Source organism: Otolemur garnettii, unplaced genomic scaffold (genome assembly GCF_000181295.1).
Source record: "Otolemur garnettii isolate 467f Iridium unplaced genomic scaffold, OtoGar3 scaffold00064, whole genome shotgun sequence".
In the NCBI taxonomy this organism is placed as follows: Eukaryota; Metazoa; Chordata; class Mammalia; order Primates; family Galagidae; genus Otolemur; species Otolemur garnettii.
Genome location: NW_003852459.1, coordinates 4,171,282 through 4,183,844, shown reverse-complemented (window position 1 = coordinate 4,183,844; position 12,563 = coordinate 4,171,282).

The window sequence follows — 12,563 nt, the reverse complement described above, 5'->3', positions numbered from 1 at the left end:
GCCTGAGCCTACAGGTTTAAGACCAGTCTGAGCCAGAGCAAGACCTGGTCTCTAAAAATAGCCAGGCATTATGGCAGGTGCCTGTAGTCCCAGCTACTTGGGAGGCTGAGACAAGAGAATCCATTGAGCCCAAGAGTTTGAAGTTGCTGTGAGCTGTGACTCCACAGCACTCTACCAAGGGTGGCAAAGTGAGATTCCGTCTCAAAAAAAAAAAGAGAGAGAGAAAGAGAAAGATTTTATTTTGCTTTTTTCTAATTAAACTCTCATTTTATTTATTGAAAGGATAAAATGTATTTCAAATAAGACACTATATTATATTGAAATGATCTTATCCTAGACAGCAGCAAAGACTAGGTCCTGTTGATCTCTGGATTTCCAGCATCTAGGACATTTTCTTGTCACACATCAGGTGCCTGATAAATAATGAGTGAACTAACTGAAATCATCACCCACTTCTCTCTTTTTATTTAAAAATATGGCTTCTTCTTTCACAGCTGTACTGGTGGTCAGCCGATCAGAAAGCCTTTTCTCTTCTCTTAGATGCTTCAACCTGTTGGCAGCATTTAATACAACAAAAGCTTTGGGCTTTGGGCTCAAATAGACCTGACTGTGAGTTGCAACTCAAGTAATTACTACCTGGCCACCGTGGAGGCAGAACCCATCTTTCTGAACATCAATTTCTTCCTTTATAAAATCAGGGTAAGAATATATCTCTGAGACAATGCCTGGGGAGAGGAAATAACATTGTGTACATCCGGATCTAGATGTATAGTTGACTCTTGATGTATGTCAGCGCTTCGCCCAGCCCCGCCTTCCCCCCTCATTTTCCATAATGCTGTGGTCTGTGACATTTCTCCTTCCTCAACGCTGTTCTCTTTCTTTGTAACTTTTTAGATTCCTCTTCCATTACCCCATTCTCTCACTAACGTAGATTTTGTTATTCATTCTTCTTCTATTCTTTATATTCTCTCCTTTAATAATCCTCCACCCAGCCTGAGCATGGTGTCTCATGCCTGTAATCCTAGCACTCTGGAGAACTGAGACAGGTAGACTGCTTGAGCTCACAGGTTCAAGACCAGCCAGAGCAAGAGCAAGACCCATCTGTAGAAGTAGCCAGCCATTATGGCAGGCACCTGTAATCCCAGCTACTCAGGTGGCTGATGCAAGAGGATAGCTTGAGCCTAAGAGTTTGAGGTTGCTGTGAGCAATGATTCTACAGCACTCTACCAAGGGTGACAAAGTGAGACTCTGTCAAAAAAAAAAAAATTAATAATCCTCCATCCAATCTTTGAATTTAACTGTTGCTTTTACCCCTCAGTTCACTTAGTTGTCTCTGGCCTCCCCGTCTCAACACCCTCCCCCCCACCCCCAACAAGCTAGTTATCTGCCAAATGCTCATAAGCTCAAACACCATGTTTCCCACTGTCTCCACTCTGCCCATATGCTTGGCCTCTTATGTTCTGCACTCTGTTAATGACACCACCACTTACAGAGTCAAACAAGCTAGGCGTTGGCCTACCTTCTTGGACCCCACCTCCTACAGCACAACTGTGACATCCTAACTCCCCTGATCAAACATTTCTAGTAACTCCAGTAGCCTACGATGAAGTCTGAATGGCTCAGTTTGGCTTTGGAAATACTCCATAGCCTGGTCTTTATTTGCCACGTCGACCACATTTTCTGTGACCCTCAAGGATTTGCCTTAGGCTGCAACCAAATTCTTAGCACTTCATTAGTGACCCCAGAAACTGCTGCCCTCTGCCCTCGTCCTCCAGGACCTCTTGACCACCTGGCTCCCAGTTTCCACCTCTCCAAATACTACACAACCCACAAAACCCAAGAGCAATGTCCTCTCCCCATGAAGCCTTCCTTGGGTTCCATGGCTAAGAGCTGCTTTTCTCCCTCCTAAGTGCTCAGGCCAATGTAGCAGGTTCTCTCTTACATTACAGTATTCTGTATATTTATTTTATAGCCTGTTAACCTGCATATTCCCACCACAATGCACTCTTACCCCCTCCCTATTTCCACTTTCTGGAGAAAAACTAAAAGTCACATTTAAAATCCAGACAAACAAGTATATTAAATAAGCAATAATAAATGCATACACAATATTAATTCAAGAAACTTCTCAGGAACTACCCGAAAGAAAACTTTTTGTTCATACATCCTCAAGCCTTCAAAAGGTATAATCCCAGGAACTGAGCTGTGTGCCGAGTGGTAAAGGTTGCTGGGAAAAAGACCACCAGACAAGTGGAGTGTTACTGTATGACCATAGGCTTCTTACCAAAGATTTATAATTAGCAACAGAATCAGCTGGCATCACTACATTATATTTAATTTCTTTAATCTCCTTTTCTTCTCTTTTGTGTTCCTCCTTCCTGTTTGTGACTGATAGAGCCAGATGATCAATAATCTTTCTTTCACCAACTCTGATCATCATCTTTGCCACAGCCTACATACCATATTTACTGTAACACATTTATCCTTTGGTTGGAATTCTTAAACCACAATTCTTTATTAAATGACCATGTTGGCATCCACATGCTGATAGCAGCTTGTCTGATGTTTTGAAAAAAATAAATCTGAATGAAGTCTCTCTTTTCCCCCAAAATATCTGAACTGAGGATAGAAAAAGAAAGATACAGAGGGAGAAAGATCTTTAGCTCATTGACACACTCAAAGATATGGGAAGAAAACAGAATCGTATTACATAAATTAGACAGAGTTTCACCTTGAGATTAGAATTAGATGTCAACGTGTCATTTAATGACAAAGTGCTGAGAAATAGAGAGATATTGTGGCATTTTATTGAATCTTATTCTCGTTATTATTCCAAAGAGAAATAGAACACACACTGTACTGGTTAGCAGACCAAACCTTTGTGCAATTGCTGTAACCTTTGGTGGAGCCCAGTGATTTTTGTTCCTTTTCAGAGAGACATTAAAGTGACAATGTGGCAAGCCATTTTTTCCACCACACACACTAAAACTAGTGTGCGTGCAGCAGAACCCTGCCAAAGCACGTCGCATTCATACAAAGATCCATACAGATCTTAATCATAAAATAATCCATTCTGTGCTCTGTTTTTATGACATTTATATGAATCTGGCCACAGCCTCATCAAGCAGTTCACAGAGGAAAATTGTTCTATTTATGTGGTCGAGACAGGGTGGACTTGATTTTCAAGCAAAGGGAGAGAGACAGAAATACCCAATTTTTTGTAGTCAGAAATCTGGAACTCAAAAGAGCTATTTTACACCATTTTGCAACTATATTTGTAACAGAGGATCAGAAAGGAGGCGATTCTCTTTCTCTGTCCCCTGTCAGTAGTAAAGTCATATATAGAGACTTCTGAAACTGAGGGACTGAGTGAAGACACCTGGAAATGGTTTTCTTCTTCTTTTCTTTTCAATTGCAAAAGGCAAAGAAATAGATGTGTGGGTAAAAGTAAAAAGGAAACTTTCCCGGGTGCATCTGCTTTAATTTATTCTTACCCCTGCATTTTAAGAGCTAGTAATTTTTCAATTAATGTCCCCAACTTTTACTCTGTTTGCTCCTCTGGGTATCTCACATTCACACGCACACCAAAAATAACCTCAGAAATTTATTAAGACTCAGCTGCCCTTTGTTTCAGGCTTGTGATAAAGGCAAAAGTAAACCCCTGTGCTGGCTTAACACTAAGCAGCAATTATCTGGACTCCACTAAAGAAATACAGAAAGGTAAAGACAACGCTTTATCTCCCCATAATATCTTTTAGAAAGTTAATTTTTCTGGGTGAACTAGGTGCATAAGTAATTTGGGTCAATATTCTCCCTGTTCCTAGCCCCCTTCACTCATTTACACGATTTCCAGCTTCACACCCACTGCTCCCCACGCAATCTTAGCTTTATGTTGCCTCTTACAGTTCACCCAGATACTGCGCTCATTTCCTCGAAGTGAAAATCTACAAGACTCTAATAATATAAATCCTGCATTCATGACAAAGACAAGAGTTTAAGTTTTCTGCCTTCTTTAAAGATACTATTATTTATTTGGGGAGGCTGGAACAATTACAGTCAGATCCAGCATCATGGATCACAATCAGACACCTTGTACCCCCAGGAGCCACATCAGCTATAGACATCTTTGTACATGTTTTATCAGAAAATAAAGCATTTTCCTTTTTCCCTTCAAATAATAAAGAACAATCCTCCCTTCTTTTAGAACAAAGAGAGAGAAAAGAGGAAGTGCCAATAAGTGTGAGACTGTTGTAAGAAACTGAATTAATGTGAATAATTATGTAACGATTGCTCCTAATTAAATAAGGATAATGTTCAGGGTGTTCTTTTTTCCCTTCTTCAGAAACCACTGGTATTTAGGTAACCTGCTATGCACTGTTTTCATTCTCTAACCACACCCCTCCCCGAAATAAATGGCAGCATAAACAGACACACAAACTCCACATGAATCATTAGTGTGTGAGATGCTGTTACTTCAAGGCTGCTGTAGCTCACATAGAGTCCCTTCCTTCTATTTCAAATCTTTAAAATATTTTCTTTTCAAATACTTATAAAAGCACGTATGGTTGAAATAAAAATAAAGCACATACAGATGATATTTTTGAGCACAGTATTCTCATAGCAGAAGGAAAAGTAGTCAGGCATGTTCTGTTTCTCGGAGTCCGATATTATGTTCAGGGAAAAATGAGAGCTTAAAAGTAGCAGGGACCAGAAAGAGATTGTAGAACTACTTTAAGGTGTTGCAACTGTCGTTTAGAAAAAAAGTGACGGATTTCACACAGCTCTTCTTCCTAACATTAAAGCTAAGGATAGAATGTGTGTTCCATTGTTAAAAATGTAAAGCGAGCATGTTTCACATGGAATCACTACGTGAGAAGGAGGAGTTGTAGACAAATCTTAATCATCTGAAAATATGTTACAATTAAAAAAACCTTTTATTAAAAGAAGGTGTTGAATAGTTTGGCTTGAATATCTGTTTATCAATGTTAATGATGGCCAACCCTAAAATTACACGAAATAATCTTCAAAATAAAGACTGCCAGAAATTGTGCAAATCCAACCCCTAAAAGTCCATTTTCTGAAGATGAAGGACTGCCTCGTAAGCATCCATGGCCCCTCCTGCCCCAAGTCTTCTTCAAACTTTTAGGATGCCAGCTTTCTAAGGAGAGTTAAGACAAATAATAACAGAACAGCTGGAAGCTTCATCATGTAAGGAGGTTGAGGCCACCTGGCTCCTCTTTTGGTCTATGTGAGTCTTGCAAAACAAAGATCAAATTCTGTGGGACTCCTTGAGGATAACTAGAAGGCTTATTAGTATTTTTTTGTAACCTGGCAGATCTCCATCCCCCTGAACTACACTTGCCTTGACAACATGAGGAGTTGAGGAAGTTACACCCTTTCCATATGATGGATTATATGTCAAATGTGGCTCGACCACCACGTAAAACTAGTCATAACGTAGATAAAAGGGTGCAAAGTAGGTGGCAGGTTAAAAGAAGGGCCCCAAGGCTGCATTTACAAGCAAAGTCCATGCCCTGAACACATCTTCAAAATGTGACAGAATTTTCCTGGAACAAGAGAGCAATTGCACAATGGAGCCACATGGTAATGTACATTTAAGTTATGGGATCACAAATATACATAAGTTGGCCAAAAGGATAAATAAACAGGAAAGGGTCTATTTATATAGCACAACAGTTCTGCCAGCTATTTCTACAGAATGAGCATGAAACAGGGGACACGAAGCCACTGTCCTTCAGCTGGCCCCAGTGCCTATGTGCCTCTCTCTTACTGAACTGCTTCCAGCACTGAGGGTGGCTCTAGAGTTTTGAGATAATTGTTCTTTTCTACAGCACGACCTTAAATACAAGCCTAATGACTTTATATTAAAGCAAAACAATAGCAATTTATTCCAGTATTGGAAGAAAGCCTTGCTGTTTTGAACTTACTAAGGAAATAGAATCCATAGTCTGTAATGTGGCAGCTTCCCATGGAGGGATTCTTAAGGTAATTTTGCCTCATACAATTTTCTTCCTATATCCTGACTTTAGAAACTAATTCCCAGCTATACGTAATACAAGTCTCTATACATCTTTTTTTATATATACAAACATTTAACATTGCCAAGAAAACTGATCCCTGGTACCCATTAAACAAACCAATTGGCAAAACAAAAAGAATTTAATGAGCATGTATAGCATGCCAAGCTAGATGCTATGGGCAATAAAAGAAAACATACTACACGATATCAAACCTCAAGTAATTAGAAGATCATACATGAATAAAATTGCAGAACACCAGACCAAGATTTTTTAGTACATAATAATTGTTAATCTTCTTATTCCGTGACTTAAGTTCTAGAGAGATTGAAGAGGAAAATGTGATGAGTGTGATACGACATCATCTTTATGTAGTTGGTGCTTCAGATGAGTATTTAGATAAGAGGTACAGATTGAATAAAGTTCAAGGTTAAGGTTACTGCTGCTGCATGGTTAAATGACCAATAAGATCTAAATAGACAGTTTAGAAAAATTTTCTAGCACAGAAATAATGATGTAAGAAAGCAAGGTGACATATTCAAATAGAACAAATTGATTGCTCATTATATTTTTGTAATCAAACAGGAAATTTTTGAAATGTCATTAGAATGTACTCTGGCTTTCAGAGAAACCATTGGTTTGACACATGCCATATATCAACAATAACCCTTGAATTTTTTACCAGTGAATTGGGGACTAGTCTGATCAATAGAAAGAGAAGGGATTTGGGGTCATAGTGCAAAGACTGCAATTCAGTGTGGAAGTCTTAAAGTAGATCATGCATTTGCATATATTATGAAAACCTCACAAAAAGCCAAAAATCCTAATAGAATAGCCAAAGCAAATCATTAATTTATTTTACATTGGAAGGAGGCTCAAAAATGAATAAAACACACATAAAAACAACAACATAATAAGGCTGTTTTTCATTTTAGAATACTTCTTAACCAACAACAATTATGACTAAGCCAGTGATCTACATAATAAGTATGGTCTTGGCACAAAGGACAACTCTTGTCTCCATTTTTTAATAAACACATATTTGTCATTCGTAGACAAAGAAAAGCACTCAGCACTGTTACAGATGCAGGTTAGCACAGGCTTTATTAACTGTGGACATAATGGAACCTGGAAGACAACTTTTGTTCACTAATGCAGTTTCTCCCCAGTAAAACAGAAGAAGAAACTCAGAAAACATCAACTGAAGAAGCCACGGTTGTTGTTCTGGTTGCTTTCAGAGAAAGCAGAAGAAACTCGGGTGGCTTTCAGAGAAACCATTGGCTTGACACACAGCATATATCAACAATAGCCCTTAAATTTTTTAATATTCCCACATATCTGCAAAGCGATTGGCCATCAACATTGCAGCATGAAGAAATGGAAGTATCTCATTTCGATCAAAGCCACCATGTTACCCAAAAGGCAAAGAGAGAAACCTGCCAACCCTATAAACAGCCCCCAATCACAGAATGTGTACAGAAGCACAGAGTCATGCCGGGATCGCTTGCAGGAGCTTACATCTCTCCTTCTGGGACTAATGCCTGTAAAGATAGCAACACTGTCATCAGCGTCATCTTCCAAACAAAGGACCACAGTATAGATAGAACAATATTAATTATTGTCAAAATCACTTGTACACTCAGCAATTTCAGTAGGAACAATCAGTTTAAGTGGCGGTGGCAACTTCTCAACATAAAACGCGCCCGCTGCAATCCAAACTGGATTTAAAGAGAGGTGAGCAACTGCTTTAGTTGTTTAATCTGGTTATATTCGAGCCAAAGTAGTTCACATTTTTAGAAGGAACGAATCAAAGGCGTAATTGTTTTTGTCATCTGCACAGCAATTTTACTCCTGAATGCATTGTTTTAGGCAGGAATTAATAAAAATTGCATGCGCTTCAGGTGCTGGGGAGATCACCCTTTTCCACATAGCCCAGCCTGAAGCTGTGAATGCTCCTTTTCTTATTATCAGTTAATAATTCTCTCTCATTGAGGCAAATTAGGAACTTGACTGTGTCAGAGAGTCCAGAACACTGCTAGAGGCAAAAGGGGGCTAAATGGCAGAAATTCCTCTCTGAGCAAGATGCATGAAGCACGACATTGTGTCCACCACAAAAGCCGCTCTGTATTTTTGATCCTTTCTAATTTAATTAGCCCAAGAGGTAGCGCATTAATTTGCCAAGAATTCTTCTGATGCGAAAGCTGCCCTTATTGCAGTGAAGGGAAAAAATAACCTGCGTGCTACAGTGGCATGCCAGTAATGAAAGGGGGTTATTTTTGTGTTACAAATGGCATTGCAGGGTTACAAGAGACCTTTAAACCTTTTTATCTCTGGTTAGGTCATATGTAACACAGTGCAACACAAAGCACTAATTAACCAATTCTGGTCCAGAAATGTTTCAGAACACTTAAGAGAGTTACCCAGTTAGAACCCAGGTCAAACACATTGCTTTGTTTTCCATTTAAAAACTGCAAACATCTTCTGGTGTATATATTAAAAAACAGAACCAAAAAAATCATCAACTGACAGTTCAGTTGCTCCACAGACCCAGCACACTAGATATGTATTCTGGTCTTTGTTTCCCTTCTGTTTAATGATATTCTTTACGTGGGAAAGCTGGAGCCTTGGAGTCCCTTAGAAGGTATGTTAGTTCTTTATTCTGTATTTCTTTGGTAAGTTGTCTCCATGTTACTCTTTATCACATCCTTAGAGTCAGTTTTGAGAAACTATGATCAGATCTACCACCACCAGGCTTCCTCGTGGCCATGTGCTTCTGATACGCACTCGTGCACTCGAATGGGTCCTTTACTCATTAAAGAACGAGAAGCCTGCGTCCCACCATGGTAAGGTCTCCCCTATACTTTGAACTGGTAATTAAACCTATGTAATCGTGTCTCCCGCTTGCTGAATTATTTCTTTTCTAGAAATTACAGGATCCCATTTAGGGACTTTCAACGCCCTTGCCTTTTTCCCTCATCACTTTCCAACCCTGCTGCCTGAATGTGGCTTATAAAAACAGGCCTAGAAACTCCAGTAAACCTGAGGATTATTACATTTTTACACTCAATTCTCCTATCCCTCTAATGAAAACCAGTGTAAGACAATGGCTTTAAAGTAAGACACGGGTATTTCTTTCCTTCCCTGCTTTTAGAGTATTTTTGGCTGTGCATTATGGATACCCAGAGGCGTCACAAGTAGCCTGTGTGTGGCACAGTGTAAGACTTAGTAGCCAAACTGAGAAGAGGAAATTAGTGTTGTCGAGAGGTAAGGCACATGGGTCCAGGCCGGAGAGCATGGCCAAGGGTGAGAGGGCAGAGAGCAGAGTGGAGAGAAGAGCATCTGGAGAAAGAGAGGGTCTTTTTAAAAAGTAACTCTGTGGACAAGAGAGAGGTTAAAAAAAAAAAAATTAGGAAAAGAAAACAGTAATTGGGTATTAATTGCAAGGGAAAGACAAGGGTGGAGGGAGAATTGGATTAGATGAATCTCTGATTCCAGCAACATTTTCTCATGACTAACAGTACAAAAGCATCCAGTTTCTTAAAAGGAAGTTTGTCTTATCAAAATGTCTTTATGTCTTTAAAGATATAGGCTTTAATAGGCTTCCAGATACCTTTGTCCCAACATAGAAATGCTTTACAGATTTATACTGTACAATTTTTTTTAAAACCTTCAAGTAATTTTGAACAATAAATTGTTATCTTTTATATATTTCTTGCAGACTCTGTTTAAAAATCAGTAGCTATTTAAATAGACAAGTGAGTGTTTTCTTACTCAGATGTTTAAAAGTTCATAGGTAATATTGTTAATGTCACCACATACAAATAAGATAACTCAGCTGAGAATCTGCTTTTATAGATATATGTTAAACTGTTCTAAATTTTTCCAGGTTGTCCAAAAGATCTGAAAGGGTAAAAAGATTTTTTTTTAATACACAGTAAATACTTCTGAAATAGTGAATTAAAATGAAAAACAGATGACACAGTTTTTCATCTTTTGGCTTCTGTAACATCAAACAGCACATTTTCTTCAAATGGCTTCATCAGTGGACCGGTAACCTCTTAAACTGATGGGCTCAAACATGTCACTGAGTGGATGATTTGCGGTTTATAAAATAGTCCCTACTTTTTTTCATGTGTCGACGTGTTACATATCTCTCACAATAGATTAAAAGGTAGTATCTACTTTTATGCTGTCTCCACAGATAATTTTAAATTTTAAAGTAAAATGAAAATACCAAGGATGAATGAAATATTGATTTCCATTAAAGAGATGCCTTGGAATTGGGGATTATTTTTATTAGTTTTTTTTAAAGATTGATAAAGTCAAAGTAAATACTACCTACAAAAAGAAAAATCTAACCAATTTGCTTTCCCCAGGATGACGCACAGGCATGCAAACTTATGCACAGTCATAGATGAAAGTGAATGACAGATCCAAATTTGAAGAAAAAAAAAAGTAAGGAAATTATTATTTTGAGCCAATTTTTAACCAAAGTTAGGAAATTACTTTCAGTGATGTGATAAAGGAGATGTTTCCCCCCACCCCGAATTCCAGATACCTTTGTAACTTCAGAGAACACAGCAGAACTAAAACAGCTTACCTATGTCTGCTCTCAAGTTAAACCAAGTGCCCTCAGATCTCAATTTATCCTTCCTAAAATATCATGAAGCCCACACCAGGGTTCTTAGGTCTGAGAATGTGTATATTTCTGAAAATGCATATGTCCCTGGAAATCTGTTGATATTTAAATCATAGCACTATGAGTTGGGGAAAGTTGAAGAGGAACTAACATAGCAAAATCCTCCCTAGGGGGAAAAAAGAGAGTAAAAGACCAAAAGCAAGAAACAGATGTCTCCTCAAACACCAGGGATGAAAAAAGGTATTTAGTCATCTATACCTCGGACATTTGGTGTGGGCCTGGGATGAATGCCCTGGGCTGATGTATCAGGGAGGGTCACAGTCCAAGCAGATGACATAGTCAGCCTTAAGACTTGACTCTTTATAAAGATGTGGGCAGAGAAACTACCCACAGATGGGGTGCGTCCAGCAAGCAATAGCAGAGAGCTGGTGCACTTCTGGCCTGAAGAGTCAAAGGGACAAATGGCCACCAGAGCCCAGGGTGTGTGTACAAAGAACCACTTACTCAATAGGGACAGTGGCTCTTCAATGGAGACCAGTGCAAAGCAGAGGACAGTCTTGGATTCAGCCTCCCTCGCAGAGAGTGGATGGAAGGACAGTCATAAGACATGCAGAACAGGTGGCTTTTAATATTTAATCATGGAGAGATGTTTCTTATCATTTCATAATATGTTAATGATTTTATCAGAAAAAAAACAATGCCTTTTCAGAAAGAACATTTGACAGCACTCTGGGATTAAAAAAAGCATATGGGTGGGTACACACACACACATACTGAATTATTTTCAAAATGGAAATAGAAGTCAAGTCATAAAACCTAAAAATATTAAGCTATAGAAATTATAACAATAAAATATGAAAATATATAAAATTATGATCTGGGCACTGTGATGAGCACCTATAGTCCCAGTTACTAGGGAGGCTGAAGGGAGAGGATACTATGAACCCAGGAGTTCAGGTTCAGCCTGGGCAACATAGTGAGACCCTATCTCTAAAATAAATAAAATTAAAGAAAGCAAAAATCATAAATACGTAAAATTATCAGTAACTTTAAAACTCTGCAACCAGCCTCGCTTTTTCTACTGTTGAGAAATATAGTCTGTCAAATTGGGGATAATATGAGGAACAGTAAAAGAATGAAGACAAAAAGAAAAATTTGAGCAAGAGAAAATACAGATGACCAAGGAATAAAAGGAATTGAAACACAGCTCTTTTCACTTTCCTATTCTTTCCTGCGGTGTAGTCCTGGAAGATATGTCACTTTCGAAAAGCTAGAATCCAAGAATCCGCTGAATCTAAATGGTCTCTGGGATATTTTAGTGGTAAAGCCTTTTTCTTCAGGCAAACTAATGTTTCCCAGCTTGCTTTCTAAACAAACTTCAGAAGAAGACACCTAGAAATATAAGAGTACGATTCCCTGGTGTGTGGTAGAGGAGAGTCACTGAAAACCTATTTTCACAGCCAGTGAAGATATTTCCGATCCAGATTTCTATTCTCATCCACTTCCCAGGTTTATTGCTTCCACGCGCATGTGTGAGGCTCCCTCGGAGACAGGAGGGATCCCAGGTCATGGCATCTGGAGACAGTCCCTGCAGACACAACCTTCAGGGCCAGTTTCTGCCAAATAATTTGCCTCCCCACTTTCCTGACCCTGTGAAGAGTTCCTCCTGCCTGTACACAGGATAGTTTCTAACACAACTCAGAACATCGCAACTGTTTATTCTCTGTTCTGTCATGTTGAATCCCAGCTCGAGTGTCTCTTTCTTCCTCCTTTCCTCCTTTCCTCTTTTGAACATTCATTTACTGAGCACTAACATGCTAGGCATTGTGTGAGGGTCAGGATACAGACTGACACACCCAGATCCCTGATCCTGAGCAGCAGGTGAT